The sequence below is a fragment of the Nyctereutes procyonoides genome, unplaced genomic scaffold, assembly GCF_905146905.1.
Source record: "Nyctereutes procyonoides isolate TBG_1078 unplaced genomic scaffold, NYPRO_anot_genome, whole genome shotgun sequence".
Classification (NCBI taxonomy): domain Eukaryota; kingdom Metazoa; phylum Chordata; class Mammalia; order Carnivora; family Canidae; genus Nyctereutes; species Nyctereutes procyonoides.
In genome coordinates, this window is record NW_026575155.1 from 2,064,550 (window position 1) to 2,078,465 (window position 13,916).

Sequence of the window (13,916 nt, forward strand, 5' to 3'; positions counted from 1 at the left end):
ATGTTTGAGTTACACTTTTATGTGGATAAACCTCAACAAAATATACCCTCCTATATACCTCAGTGAGGTTTATGGTTCCTCTTTCTTACCTGTTGTTTATTCCTACAAGTAAATGTTTAATTAGGGGCAGGCACCTAAGTGGCTCAATGATTGACTGTCTGCCTTTGGCACAGGTCATAATCTTGGGGTCCCGGGATTCAGTCCCACATCAGGCTCCCCACAGGGAGCCTGCTTCTCCCTCTGCCTGTGTTTCTGCCTCTTTCTGTGTGTCTCTCATGAATAAATAAAATCATCAATTTTTTTTAAATGTTTACAATTATCTATTTTGGAAAATGGTGTAATAAAAGTCCCTATTTTTTTTTTGTTTCCTGTCTTGCGAAATTCAATCTGGTAGGTGTTACTAATGAAATTTCTCATTTTAGCATATATAAATTTTACAAATGTGTAGTTATTTTATTTGATACATTAAAAAAATAGTAAGAGGATATCATAATGGTACATATATTCCAAGCTACTTGTACTTGTTTTCACCTTAGGCTTCCCTGAAGACTGGCATGTGGTTCATCGAGTGGTCTGAACTACATGTGGATAGCCATGCTTTTCTTCATCCATGCCAATTCCTCTATCTGATCACATCAAGTAGTCAACCAACTCCACGTAGACGTTTATTTTACATTTTATTTTCACTTACTGCATTATATGTATTTCTATAAACTTCCATAATATTTTTGGACTGAGCCAGTGAGTACATGTTATTTAACGAATTACTTAATAAAATAATATTTTCCCATCCTGTGCTCTTTGGAGTGGATTTTGTTGTCCAGTACCTATGTCCTGAATGACAGCACTGCTGATTGATGGGTTGATTGCAGGTGGTCAGAGATTTTTTTCCTTATTTCATCGATAACTACTTTAGATGTATCTTCTGGGCCGTGGGGAAATATGTGACAGTAATAATAGTTTACTAGCTCTTGAAAAATCTATATTAGTTACAACCAAAAAGCTTCCCCACCAGCTGGAAATATCAAAACACACATTATTTTGAGCTTATATAATTGAGCTAGGTGGATGAATCTTGCTATAGAGGTAACAAGGTGATAGAAGACATCCTTGTCTTTCATTATTAATGAAATACCTTCACAGATCTATCAGAATAAAACCAATGGTTTAAATTATTAGGATGTATGAGCTCTCTCATACTCCCTCATACTGTCTCATACAGGAGCAAATACTCCTGTACAGATGGTGTTCCCTTTCTCTTCTCTACCTTCTGTATTTCTCTCCCTCTCCCCTAACCACCTTCCTTGTATGCAGAAACAGTTAGTGGGTGTTGTTCCATGACAGTTGCCACAGTGAATGGTTACCCAGAAGAGAAGTAAAATAATCCTTAAGGTCAATGCACCTTTCCATCCTTTTGCAGGCTTTCAGGCACATGCATACGTAGTGTCTGTCACACATGGGAACCCAGTAACTCTGCTCTTTTTAAAGAGATGTAAATGGGAAGTGGAGAAAAGGGCTATGTAGTCCTGGCCTTTACACTGTTTTGTTGTTGCTGTTGCTATTGTTATTGTTTTGTTGTTGTTGTTGTCGTTATTGTTGTTTTGAAACTAAAGACTATAGAGAAGGAAATATATTTCTGTAAAGAAGCAGAAAACATCAAAGAATTCATTTTGGCCTTTACCTAGCTACACTTCTACATGTATTCTCAACACTCCAAGCTCAAGTAAATCAGACAGATGTGATCCACCTCTTGAACATGCTGACTTATTTTCTACTGCATCTAAGATTATCTACATCTTGATTAGCCATGTTATATAATTGATATTGTTGGTGCTTTTTCTATGTCATACTACACATCTTAGAATACACATTACATACCTTTTCAACTCATCAAAATGTTTTTTAACAGAAATGTTAAAAAGAGATTACTAAAAATGCTCTATAGTGTGCAGCAAAGTAACTGCATATTTTGAGGTAACTTAATGAAAAGTACAACAGTGAAAGGTCTATAACAAAATTTTATTACCTTCTAAGTCATTCTTAATATGCTATAGACACATCTTGATACTTGGTAGCTAATCCTCATTGGGCTCCCTTGCATTTCCATTAAGAACAAGAAAACTACAATTTAATAATCCCCAATTTTCTCCTTCCTCTTTTTTGAATCCCTAAATCACCAAGAAAAGAGTGTTTTTTAGATGGCTTCCTCTTTGGAGTAAAAGAGGTAAATTTGGGCGATGTTTTTGAAATGTGGACATTGATTTCACAATACAAGTGTCACATGCAAGGAGCAGAGTATGAATATTTATTTGTCCTCATCTGCTCAGCCAGCAGTGCTGACAACCCTCTCTTCTGAAGTTACCAGAGCCAACACCTAGGTGGATTCCTAGAGGGATAGAGTTGGCATTGACATTGTTCAGACACACTGACATGTAAAATGAGTGTGACAACAACTTAAGCATTTCAGCCCATGGTGGAATTACCATCAAGGTGGCCTAGAAATAGAAATTTCCCAATTATGTTCTATTAAGCACTTTATGTTCTCTTTTCTACTTAGCTTGTGAAACTCAAAAATGCTTGATCTGCTTAATATTTTAGATTATACTGATGATAGAATGATAAATAGGCCTAATTTTGCCAACATAGCATATGGTGACTGTTGAGATTGTTTCATGTGTGTGTTCTTAATTTTCTTAATGAGCCCCTGTGCCTCATGGGAGTAAATTGACTATTATTTATATTGTTTTCGGATGCCCAGAGGCTTAAATGTGATTCATCTGGGGAAGAAGAGCTTACTTTTTTTTTTCTTCAAACAGAGCATAAAAAGAGGTGAGATAAAATGTAGGTCATTGAATTGAAAATAGGATTGATATTAGTAACTTGACATCTCACTAAAAAAGCAGGGAGACATGAACTCCAAAGAATGGCATTGTGTCAATGTCTTAGTCATTTTATGCTGCTATAACAGTGCCACAGCCTGGAAAGTTTATAAACAACAGAAATTTATTTCTTAAAGTTCTGGAGGCTGGGAAATCCAAGGTCAAGGAGCCAGTATGTTTGTACTGTGGTGAGGACTCTTCCTGGTTCATAGCTGGTGCTTTATTGCTGTGTTCTCACATGGAGGAAGGGGCTAAGGCTCTGAATCCTCTTAAAGGCTCTAATTTGTTCATGACAGCAGAGCCTCTCAAAGACCACATCTTCTAATACCATCACACTAGGCATTAGGATTTTAACACATGAATTTTAGGAGGACATATTCAGCCCATAGCAATCAATATGGCGATATTTAAGAAACTCTACCTTCCATACCATTAGGAAAATGTTTCCCTGACAAAACAGTGCACAGAAAGGGAATACATCTCAAAAAGGAAAAAAAAAAAAATTCTATGTAGGTGTGACTCCTAAACCTATAGATCTACCTAAAAGAAATGTGGTCACTGACCAGATCAATGGGAACAATTTTCTTTGACATTTCCTAGTAATATATGAGATCCCCAGAAGAGATGAGTATACTCAGACTTTCTGAGAGATGGCAGTGGACCTGTATACCAAGAAGATAAAGAAGGCTGAACATGTGAACAGACATGGAACAGGTCATTTAAGTAGTTCCCACTGGAAACCAATAAGTCATGGCCATGGTGGTTGGCCTTAAATTCTTTTCCTTGTAAGTGACTTTAGGAAATCCTTTCTTTGGGACATCTAAAGACTGTGAGACTTGTGATATTGCAATTTGCTTAAGAAATGTGCTGGGCATATGATTCACAGATTATTGTTTGGGTGTGTCAAAGTAATATATTTTCTTTATTTATATATCTGAATTTAATTTCCGACTTGCAGCCTCTGTTTCCCTAGTATGAATTCCTTAAACTAGCTCATTATAATTCTTCCATTTGTCCTTTTCTGTGAATTCCTAGATCAAATCAGAATTGTCTGTCAGTAGCAGGCTGGCTCACAACTCCATATTGATCTGTCCTTCCCCTCTCCCAGTTCTTCCCTAACTCTCACAGTTTACAAGTCTCCAGGTTGCCAAAAAAAGGGCAAGTTCTTCTAGGTGGATTGTTCATCACTGGGGGTAGGAAGGGAGAGGCCTGCTTCTTGTTCTCTTTTACTTTTTGGCAGGAACAACACTGAAACTCACTTGTTAGTACACATTTGGTTCCCTGGCAACTCCTTGGCAATGCCTCTGAGGTTCCAGGCTTTTTGTAGGAGTTTTAATTGCATCATGAACAACCCTATATTCATACTGACTTAAAACAACACAAACATTTATTTTTCTCATGAATGTGTAGAGTCAACCAGAGCAGCCCAGCTATAGGAGATATGGTGAGTTCAAGTCTGCTCCAATGGGTGCCAGTGCCTAGCAGCTCAATGGGATCTGCTCTTCTCATGGTTGATGGCAGAAATCCAGAAGGAGAATAAAAAACACATGGCAGCCCTTAGGGTCTTCTCACTGGCTCACTATCTCTTCCTTTCCTATTCATTCACCAAAGCAGCCATATGGTCAAGCACAACTGAAATGGTGTGATAAAGTACGTTCCACATCCAGTGAAATATGGCAAAAAAAAAAAAAGTAGATAAACACTACAATATAAAAGTCAGATTCAATCATCTTTTCTCTGTCACCTCACTTTTAAATTCAAACTCAATTTAGAAGTAAAATGGGTAGCAGATCAAAATATTATCTTTTCTTATAGATAAGACTTATTGGAGGAATCAACATGACTCTAGGCAAAATTGGACTTCCAACTATGCAACTCCAATGATATTATTCACCTACCCAAAAATTCAGAGCCAGCAATCGTGATCTTGGAATGAGGAAGAAGATAGGAGACAGACATGGCTAAAACAGAAGGAACCCAGAATGAGATTCACACTCAGAGACAAGTTCTAATTCTCAGTCTCACCCAGACATGGTCTGTATACCATTTCTTTTTGAGAAAGAAGAGAGGTAGGAAAAGTCTATATTTATTCATCCCACATTCCTAGGAAGTATTGGAAGTTTCCAACTCACTTTAGAATTATAAGTGGGGGATACATATTTTGCTCTAATGTATCTCTCTTCTGATTCTCATCATGGCTCCCATTCTGCTTCCTTGGATGCAAGTCTTTTCAACCTGCCTTGGAGATCCTCTCACTGTTGCCTCAGCTTGTTTTGCAATCTTCTTGGATGCCTCTCATCTCTCAATTCACAACATAAATGAAGAATCTCCACCCATGATGAACCATGTGGGAGGGGAAGAAAGAACTGTACACTAATCATAGAATTTCTGGTTTCTTCACATCTATCAGTTTCTTGATTCAAACAGTACTGAAATGGGTCTGAGCAACAGTGAAGCACAAATTCACTCTTTATCTCATATCCCCCAGACAACAGGATGGGCTCAAATATTTGCTTCACTCTTCTCTGTAGGGTTTATTCCAGGCTTGGGAAAATAAAATATGTTTCCCACCTCCTTTATTTCTCAATTCTCTTGTCCTCTGGGATAGAATACACCATTGTGTCAGTTTGTACCACCATGCAAATCTGCATAAGCTCATCCCCAGATTGGTGTGTTTTCAATTTAGGATTTAATATCGGGCAGCTTTGCTTTTAGGGCAATATTCATAGTTTCCCTACACAGTGAAAGAGTAGAATATAATAAAGGGAAATAGGTAGTAATTAATTCTCCATCAGTACAATACTTAGAATTCTGGCACCAGGCAGCCATACATATTACAGTCATTCATTTATTTATTTTTTTCATTTTGTAAATATTCCTTGACTTTCTTCTATGTTTCCAGCACTCTGGTAAAGATTGAATATTCCATAACAATCAAGAGAGGGATGTACCTCAACCTCACTTACTTATAATTCACTGGGTTATTGATTTTTCTCTTCTTTTCAATTAAATATATTTTCCCAATGATTGTAAGAATTATTTTTTTAAGATTTTTAAAAAAAATTTAACTGAATGTTTTTAAATGGGGAGTAGCAGGCTTTTCTTAACTTTGTGATATTTCAAACCAAGAAGTGTATGTCAAATTCCTGTTAAGATGATACAGAATTTTTATCTTAAATTTTTATCTGGTGTATTTAAATGGCTGCAATCATTAAAACATCAATAACAAAAACAACAAAAAAATCCCACAAAACAAAATGACAAAAAACAACAAAACAAAACAACATACATGAGTCCACTCTACTTAGACAAGTGAATATGCAATATGTATAAAATAAATTCATGTGGTATATTAATATGTTAATGCATGTTGTTTCTAGTAAATTTACAAATAACCCTATATAGTTTTGAAATGTTGCTTTATCTCAGAATTTTCTGAGGATTCCACTTTATTTTGTCTTCCACAGCTGTATCACATCCTAAGCAACTCTCATATCCAGATTTTTTTCTTACTTTTTCTTACTTATTAGACTGTACTTTTCACTAAAGGAAGACAATGGGGTTACTTTAGGATATAGCCTCAGTAATTCTGGTATGTGAGTAATGCTATGTGAAGTCTAACTTTTAAAATATCTTCACTAATTTTCCTCTTCAGTTAAAAAAAATCTGGCCTTTTAAGAGCACCTTAAATGAAACTTCCAACAGAAATGTATGACCATGCTACATATTTACTAAATTTTGAATCATTTTCAAAATCCACTATTGGATATCAGACTTTTCCTTATTCAACTCCTTCCTCCCCACCAACTAATAGACATTGACACCCTGCCTAGAACTTGATAACCTCCCAATTTGGGAGCTGGACTTTGTTTCCTGCTTCCTCAGCAGCTGGATGAGACCCAGATACAGTATTGAATCCCTCTAGCTCTAAAACATTTATCAACAAGACAACAACACAGGCAGTAAGTATATTGCTTGTCAATCTTCCTTGGAATTAATCATATAAATTAAAAACCAAAAACTTTACATTTCTTTCCATGACTTAAAGTAGGCTTAGAAGAAGGTAGTATGGCATATGTTTGGCAATAGGAGCAACTATAGGATAACAATTATATTGTAGGATTGAGTCTTCTCTTCAAAACTAAGTCATTAATAGTATAACTTTTTCTGTTTATAGGTGACGAACATAAAGCTCAAAGAGATCTTAAAAGTTTTCTGAGGCTATAAAGCTAGCTAGCAATGAGCAGATCAATTATTCAAATCCATGTGTCCATTTTTTTTCTCTTTGACCTTATAGCATTTACATACTGAAATCTTTACATCAGCCAAAGGTAGCAAAGTTGGTAATTTTAAATAAAAACAGAAAAACATGTATATTTTGTTATAGAGAGTAAACCCAATAGCAGAGCTACAAAATCTGCCAGCATCTCTTTTGTGCTCTCTGCAAAACATACATTAGAAGTTATCATCCATAAAATTTTATTCACTTGCAAAAAAAACTTTGCACTTATTACTATAAACCTCTATGACAAAAGTTAATTTTCACACTTTCACCATCTATCCCAGGTTTTTTTAGAAGATATTTCTGAATATCATTGAAAAAGCAATCAAATGATAGTTCTAATTCCAAAAATTGCAGGATATCATGTATCAGACTACTCAACTTTAAAACTGTACACAAATATAAGAAAAAAACAGATATTTGAAGAACGTGGAGACAAAACAAGAATGAGCAAAAGCTAGATGAGATTTGGCCCTTGAAAAAGACAATGGCAATTTTGATACTGTCATTTATACATTCTTTTCCCCTAAGGGACACCAAAGTCCTCCCAGCACCAAACACTGTTATTTTGGATTGAGGTATCAGGATATAGGTCTGGGGCTAGAATGACTTGAAAATGAGGGAAGAAGTCCCAGAAAGGAAGTTAGTCACAGTAGAGAGGAGCCTGAATATCTATGTAAAATCTGCATGAAAAACTCTTCTCGACTTCTTGGCTGACCCTGGACTGAATATGTACAGAAGAATCGAGTAATAATCAAACAAATCCATTATAACCCAAACTAGAAAGTGAAAATGAAGTAGAAAGATTTATTCTGTTGCCCATCAAAGAGAGATAAAATTTCAAATAAAGGGTCCTGCTAAATAAGAAGATCTCAGATAAATTTCGGCCTTTTCATTAAAAAACAAGAAAGGTCATATGGTAGAAAATACTGTGTGCTAAAATTAAAAGATTTGCAGTGAACTTGAAAAAGATATAGTCTATCAACATATAAAACCAGGTTCCAGAAGAAAAGTCACAAGTCTCTTACCAATGATTCAGTAATTGAAAAAGCAAACTATACCAAAAATTAACACTCTTCAGAGGAAAATAGCAGAATCCAGAGTCTCTAATAATATTAAAGGCAGTATTACTTATGCAATAAAAAAATCTGGACATGACAAGAATGAGAAAAAAGTGGCACTTAGTCCAGACACAAATCAATCAGTATAAAGGGACCCTGAGATAACACACAAGTTAGAATTAGGTGACAAGCAATTTAAACCAACTATTATATAAATGTCAAGATATAAGGGAAGTATTGGTCATAATTCTTTAATGAAGAGGGAATCTCAAGGGATAATAAAAAACCTCAAAGAACTTCAAAGGAAAGGACAATAAATATACACAACAAAATAAATAATAAATAAATAAATAAATAAATAAATAAATAAATAAATAAACTGGATAATCAATTGATAGAGCTTCCAATGTCTAAAGTTAAAACAATTTAGGCAACAAAATAAATAAAGTAGTATTAGATTACAATCTAAAGTATGAAATACATATCCATGGGTCCAAGCTGATATAAATAAATGATTGAATAAACATATGGGAGAAAAGTAAGAAATCTCTCATGAAGTATTCCAAATAGTTTATGTAGACACTCCACTCTAAAGCAAAAGCATAACTCACAGAGAGTTATGCTGTGCACACAGAGATTTCCCTCAAATAGTCAGTATGGAATTGGAGGCAAAGTATAACTTATAGTGAAGTCTGGCAAATGCTACTTTGGGTGGGTACTAGGTGATTGAGGTCAATATCAGTATTCATAAATCATTTTTATCATATAGTTTTGATACGATAAAAATAACACCTCATTTCTGAAATTTTCCTTTCCAAAATCCATAGCTTCAATCTATTCATGAGAAAAACATTACATAAATTCTAGTAATGGGGCATTCTCCAGTAAAACTAATCAGTATTCCTCAAAACTGTCAAAGCCAACAAAAACAAGATAAAATCTGAGAAACTGTTACAGCCCAGAGAAGCCTAAGGACACATGATAGTTACACATATTACAGTATACTGGGTGACATCCTGGAAAAGAAAAAAAATATTAGGTGAAACCTAAGGAAATCAGAACAAAGTATTGATTTTAGCAAATAATAATAAATTAATACTGATTCATTATTTGTTACATATGTACCATAGTAATCTGACATGTAAATAGTAGGAGAAACTGTGAAAAGTTGTATAGGAACTCCTCGTACTATATTTTCAATTTGCATTTATAAGTCTAAAGCTGCTTAAAAAAGTATGGTTCATTAAAAATATATTGTTTAAAGTTTACAGAGGAAAGGGTCAATGAATTTAAAGAACTTCAAGAGAAATTAATCTTAAAAATCAAGAAAATATTTTTTAAATATAGCTTTGATGACTTATCAGACAATATCAACATGTCTGGTGTACATGTAATTAGATTTCCCAAAAGAAAAAAAAAGAATAAAGAAAAATTTTAATGATGTAACAGCCAAAAGTACTTTAGGTTTGGAGAAAAGCACTAACCTGCTGACATGAGAAGCTTAGCAAACTCCAAAACAAGAACAATAAAAACTATATGTAGATGAACCAAATTAAGCCACATACCTCTAAATAATTAATATGATAAAACAAGAAATCACAATTGAATTATAAAAAGATCTGAATTCAATTCTTTTTTTTTTTTAAGATTGAGTATAGTTGACACACAATATCACGTTTGTTTCACGTGTACAACACAGGGATTCAACTTCTCTGTACAATATGCTGTACTCACCACAAGTGTCTGAATTCAATTCTGATCACAACACAACTTATCAAAATGTATGGGATGCCACTGAGATGGAGCTAAGGGGGAAATACCTAGCTATAAATATTTTAAGACAATAAGAAAGTTTAAAATCAGTGATAGAGGGGTGCCTTTGTGGCTCAGTTGGTTAAGTTTCTTTCTACCTTCAGCTCAGGTCATGATCTCAGGGTCTTGAGATGGAGCCCCACATGGGGTTTCTCACTCAGCAGGGAGCCTGCTTCTCCCTCTCCTTTGCCTCTCCCCACAGCTTGTGTTCTCTCTTTCTCTCACTCTGCTCTCTCTCTCTCTCTCAAATAAATAAATATTAAAAAAAATAAAATCAGTGATAAAATTTTCCATCTTCTGCAGCTAGAAAAAGATAAATCATTTATACACAAATTAAGTAAAAGAAGGAAGTAATAAAGTCAGCAGAATTAAAAATACATAGATTTATTTTCTAAAAAAGTAGAAAATGGACAAATTAACAAACACAAAAGTTGTATTTTTTAATATCAGTTAAACTACTAGCAGGACTGGTCAAGGAAAAAGCAACTTAGGAAACAGAAAATCGCAAATATCAGGAATTACAGCAAGGATCTCATTACAAATCTTACTAAGCATACACATGTCATAGTGGAATATATGAACAACTTAATTCCAACAAACTCAAAGAGTTCAATGATAAGGACAAATCTTTGAGAAATAAAATATATCAATACTGACATAAATGATGAGGTCCGGGTGTTATACGTAAGTGGTGAGTCACTAAATTGAACACCTGAAACTAATACTGTACTGTGTTTTATATAGCTGGAATTGAAATAAAAACTTGGGGAAAAAAGAGGATTATAAAAAAAGAATTAAAAGCTCTGTATCTATTTCTATATTAACTCAACTGAATTTATCAAAACACTTCCTCCAAAGAAAAGTACAAGACAATATATTGTTGCAGCCTATAAATTCTTTAAATAATAAATACTACTACTAATAAGCAAAGTCTAAGACATTATCTGGTAGTTCTTATCAGAAAAAGAAAGAAGAAAAAGAGCAGAAGACAAAGGGGGAAAAAACTTCAACTTCCATTAGTACCATTAGTTATAATAGTTTACAATAGTTGCATTTCTATTATTTTATTCAATAGTAAACCGATTTCCTGTGGAGGCTCTTGCAACTTGTGTCCCACCCTGATCACTCTCATGAAATTTTTTGAGAGTGCCCACACTTACCTTCTTTCTCATCACCTTATATTTGTACAGACTTGTTCTTCTTCCAAGATTTAAAAAAGTCTCTAGAGGGCCTAGCTCATATCTAAGTTATTTTAGCTACAAATTTCTTATAAACAATAGTGTTGCCATGAAATTTGAAGTGGAGAGGATGCTTAGATAAAGCTTAGAGGAAAAGTTTGTCTTAGAAAAGCTTTGTAATAAACATTAAGAAAATGGTCAATCAGTAATGCTCTCCCATGCTTAAGTGAAAATTTGGGCCTTGATTCTCCCAAAGTATCACCTTCCCATGCCATAGCAAGAAATAAAATCTAGTTTTAAAAAAAGATTTTTTTTTTTAGCTTTGAGGCATTTTATTAGAAAAAAAAAACTGGCACTCAGATACATGAACTAACAAGAACTTAAAATTCATCACCCATTTGCTTTATTTTTTAGCTTGACCTTCTAGTAAAACTTTAGCTTCATTGTTTTTGGCTGCTGTATAAGGAGATCCTCCCTTGTCCAGGTGACTTAAAAGCATAATCTGTCGATGAATATCTCAGATTTTTCCTTTATTGGCAGTAGGACTTACACCTAGCATTAATACTGCTTCTCATTTTGTCATTTGGGCTTCAAACCCACTTCTATATAACCACCACTGAATGCAGATTTTTAAAAAAGCCCTCGTTTTATGCAAGGCTCCATATGTTTGATGGCTTGCAAAAAATAACAGCCTGCAAATCCTGCAGCTGCAATGGTCAGTCCAGCTGCTACCACTGTGCTGGCCATGGCTCTGGCTCAGCTCCTCAGTTTCCAGAGAGTGTGGTTCATCCCAGCCCAAAGGCCACAGCCGCCAGTTCCCATGCCTCTAGCAGATGATCATGTGGCCACCAGCAGCAGGCACCAAACCCAAAATGGAATTTTAAATAGTAGTACCATCAAAATTAAATGCTTGTTTTGAACATTTACTTAAATGAACAGAATCTTTACTAGATTATAACAGCAGTGTTAAAATACCTTCTTATATTAATCTGAATAGTAACACAATTTTTTTTTAGATTGCTGCTGCCATATCATCGCCAACAGTCTACCAATATAAAGGCCATTCTATAAAGTTATTTTTTTAATGCATTCATTTATTTGAGAGACAGAGACAGAGAGAAAGAGAGAGAAAGAGAGCATGAGCAGGAGGCACAGAGAAAGAGGGAGAGAAAATCTCATGATCCTGAGATCATGCCCTGAGTGGAAACCAAGAGATGGATGCTTAACTGACTGAGCCACCCGGGAGCCCCAACAAAATTATTTTTGCTGTCACTGTGGAAGGAGTATGTTCCTCATACTGAGGGAAACAGCTATACACACACAATTTGTAACTTCTAGGCTTGGTTTTTGATATTTGAAAGGAAATTAGGAAGAGCCTTTATCTATCATACCTGAAGTTTCAATCCTAATTGTTTTTCAGTAATCTGTTTGTCAAAGGGATCCATAACTTGCTCCCTGTTATCCTGGAATACTTGGGACGCATGGCTTTACTCTGCATGTGGGAAGCTGACAGGAATGTGAATTTAGGAGAAAACAAAGCAAAAGAATTTAATATTTATGATACATTCTTTTTGTAACAATTAGTTTTTCTTGGATCCACACAAAGACCCAATATTATCCCCTTTGTTCACCTTATTATTTATGTATATGATTTGTAATAAAATATCACCATTAAAAGCATGCTCCAAATATTTATTTTACAAAAGCCAGTTTTATGTGCTTCCTTTGAACTTAATATAATCGTCTTATCGCAGTTAAATCATTATCTTCAGATTTAACAAAAACATGTTCCCAAGATTTCAGTAATTATAAAGAGGGGCGTTCATTTAATCATATTATAATTTTTCCTTTGGCACAATTTCTATACTTTAATATATTGCAATAAATAAAATGCTTCCTGTTATTTTCCATGAAACCATAGGGAAACACAGCCAAATTATCTGAGGATGAACTGAGAATCAATGAACTGCAAATGATCTTAATAGCCATTTATTCTGATTTTGTTCTTTTCTTATGCTATGGACTATAAGTAGAGCTTCTAAATTATTGCTGAAGGACTGTCATATAGCTATAGTTTGAATTATTTCAATAATAGGTTTCACTATCAAATGTAGAGAGGAAAACTTTACATTTTATTATTTTAAAAGCTGTAAATTTAGAAGGATTATCTTATATTAAGCCAATTCCTACCTTCCTTTAATTTTTACTGATGGTTTGTATTAGTAGTTATGCAGTCATTTTCCCCCACTTTTTTATAAGTTTCAGAGGTAGAATATGGTGATTCATCAGTTGTATAGAACACCCAGTGCTCATTACATCAAGTGCCCTCCTTAATGCCCATCACCCAACTGTCCTTTCCTTCCCCCGTATTCCCTCCAGTAATCCTCAGTTTGTTTCCTAGAGTTCGATGTCACTTATGGTTTGCCTTCCTCTCAATTTTCATTTTATTTTATTTTTCCTTCCCTTCCCCTGTGTTCATCTGTTTTGTTTCTGATGAATGGATAAAGAGGATACAGTACACACACACACACACACACACACACATGTGTACACAATGGCCATCACTCAGCCATCAAAAAGAATGAAATCTTGCCATTTGCAACAACATGGATAGAACTAGAGTGAATTATGCCAAGCAAAATAAGTCAGTCAGAGAGACAAATACCATATGATTTCACTCATATGTGGAATTTAAGAAACAAAC

The 13,916-nt window shown here is 34.6% G+C and overlaps 1 pseudogene; it reads right to left on the bottom strand.

Moving 5' to 3' along the window:
* Nucleotides 1-11,615: 11,615 nt before the first annotated feature.
* On the bottom strand, nt 11,616-11,959 carry LOC129501996 (mitochondrial import inner membrane translocase subunit TIM14-like; annotated as a pseudogene).
* Between the last annotated feature and the right edge of the window lie 1,957 nt (nt 11,960-13,916).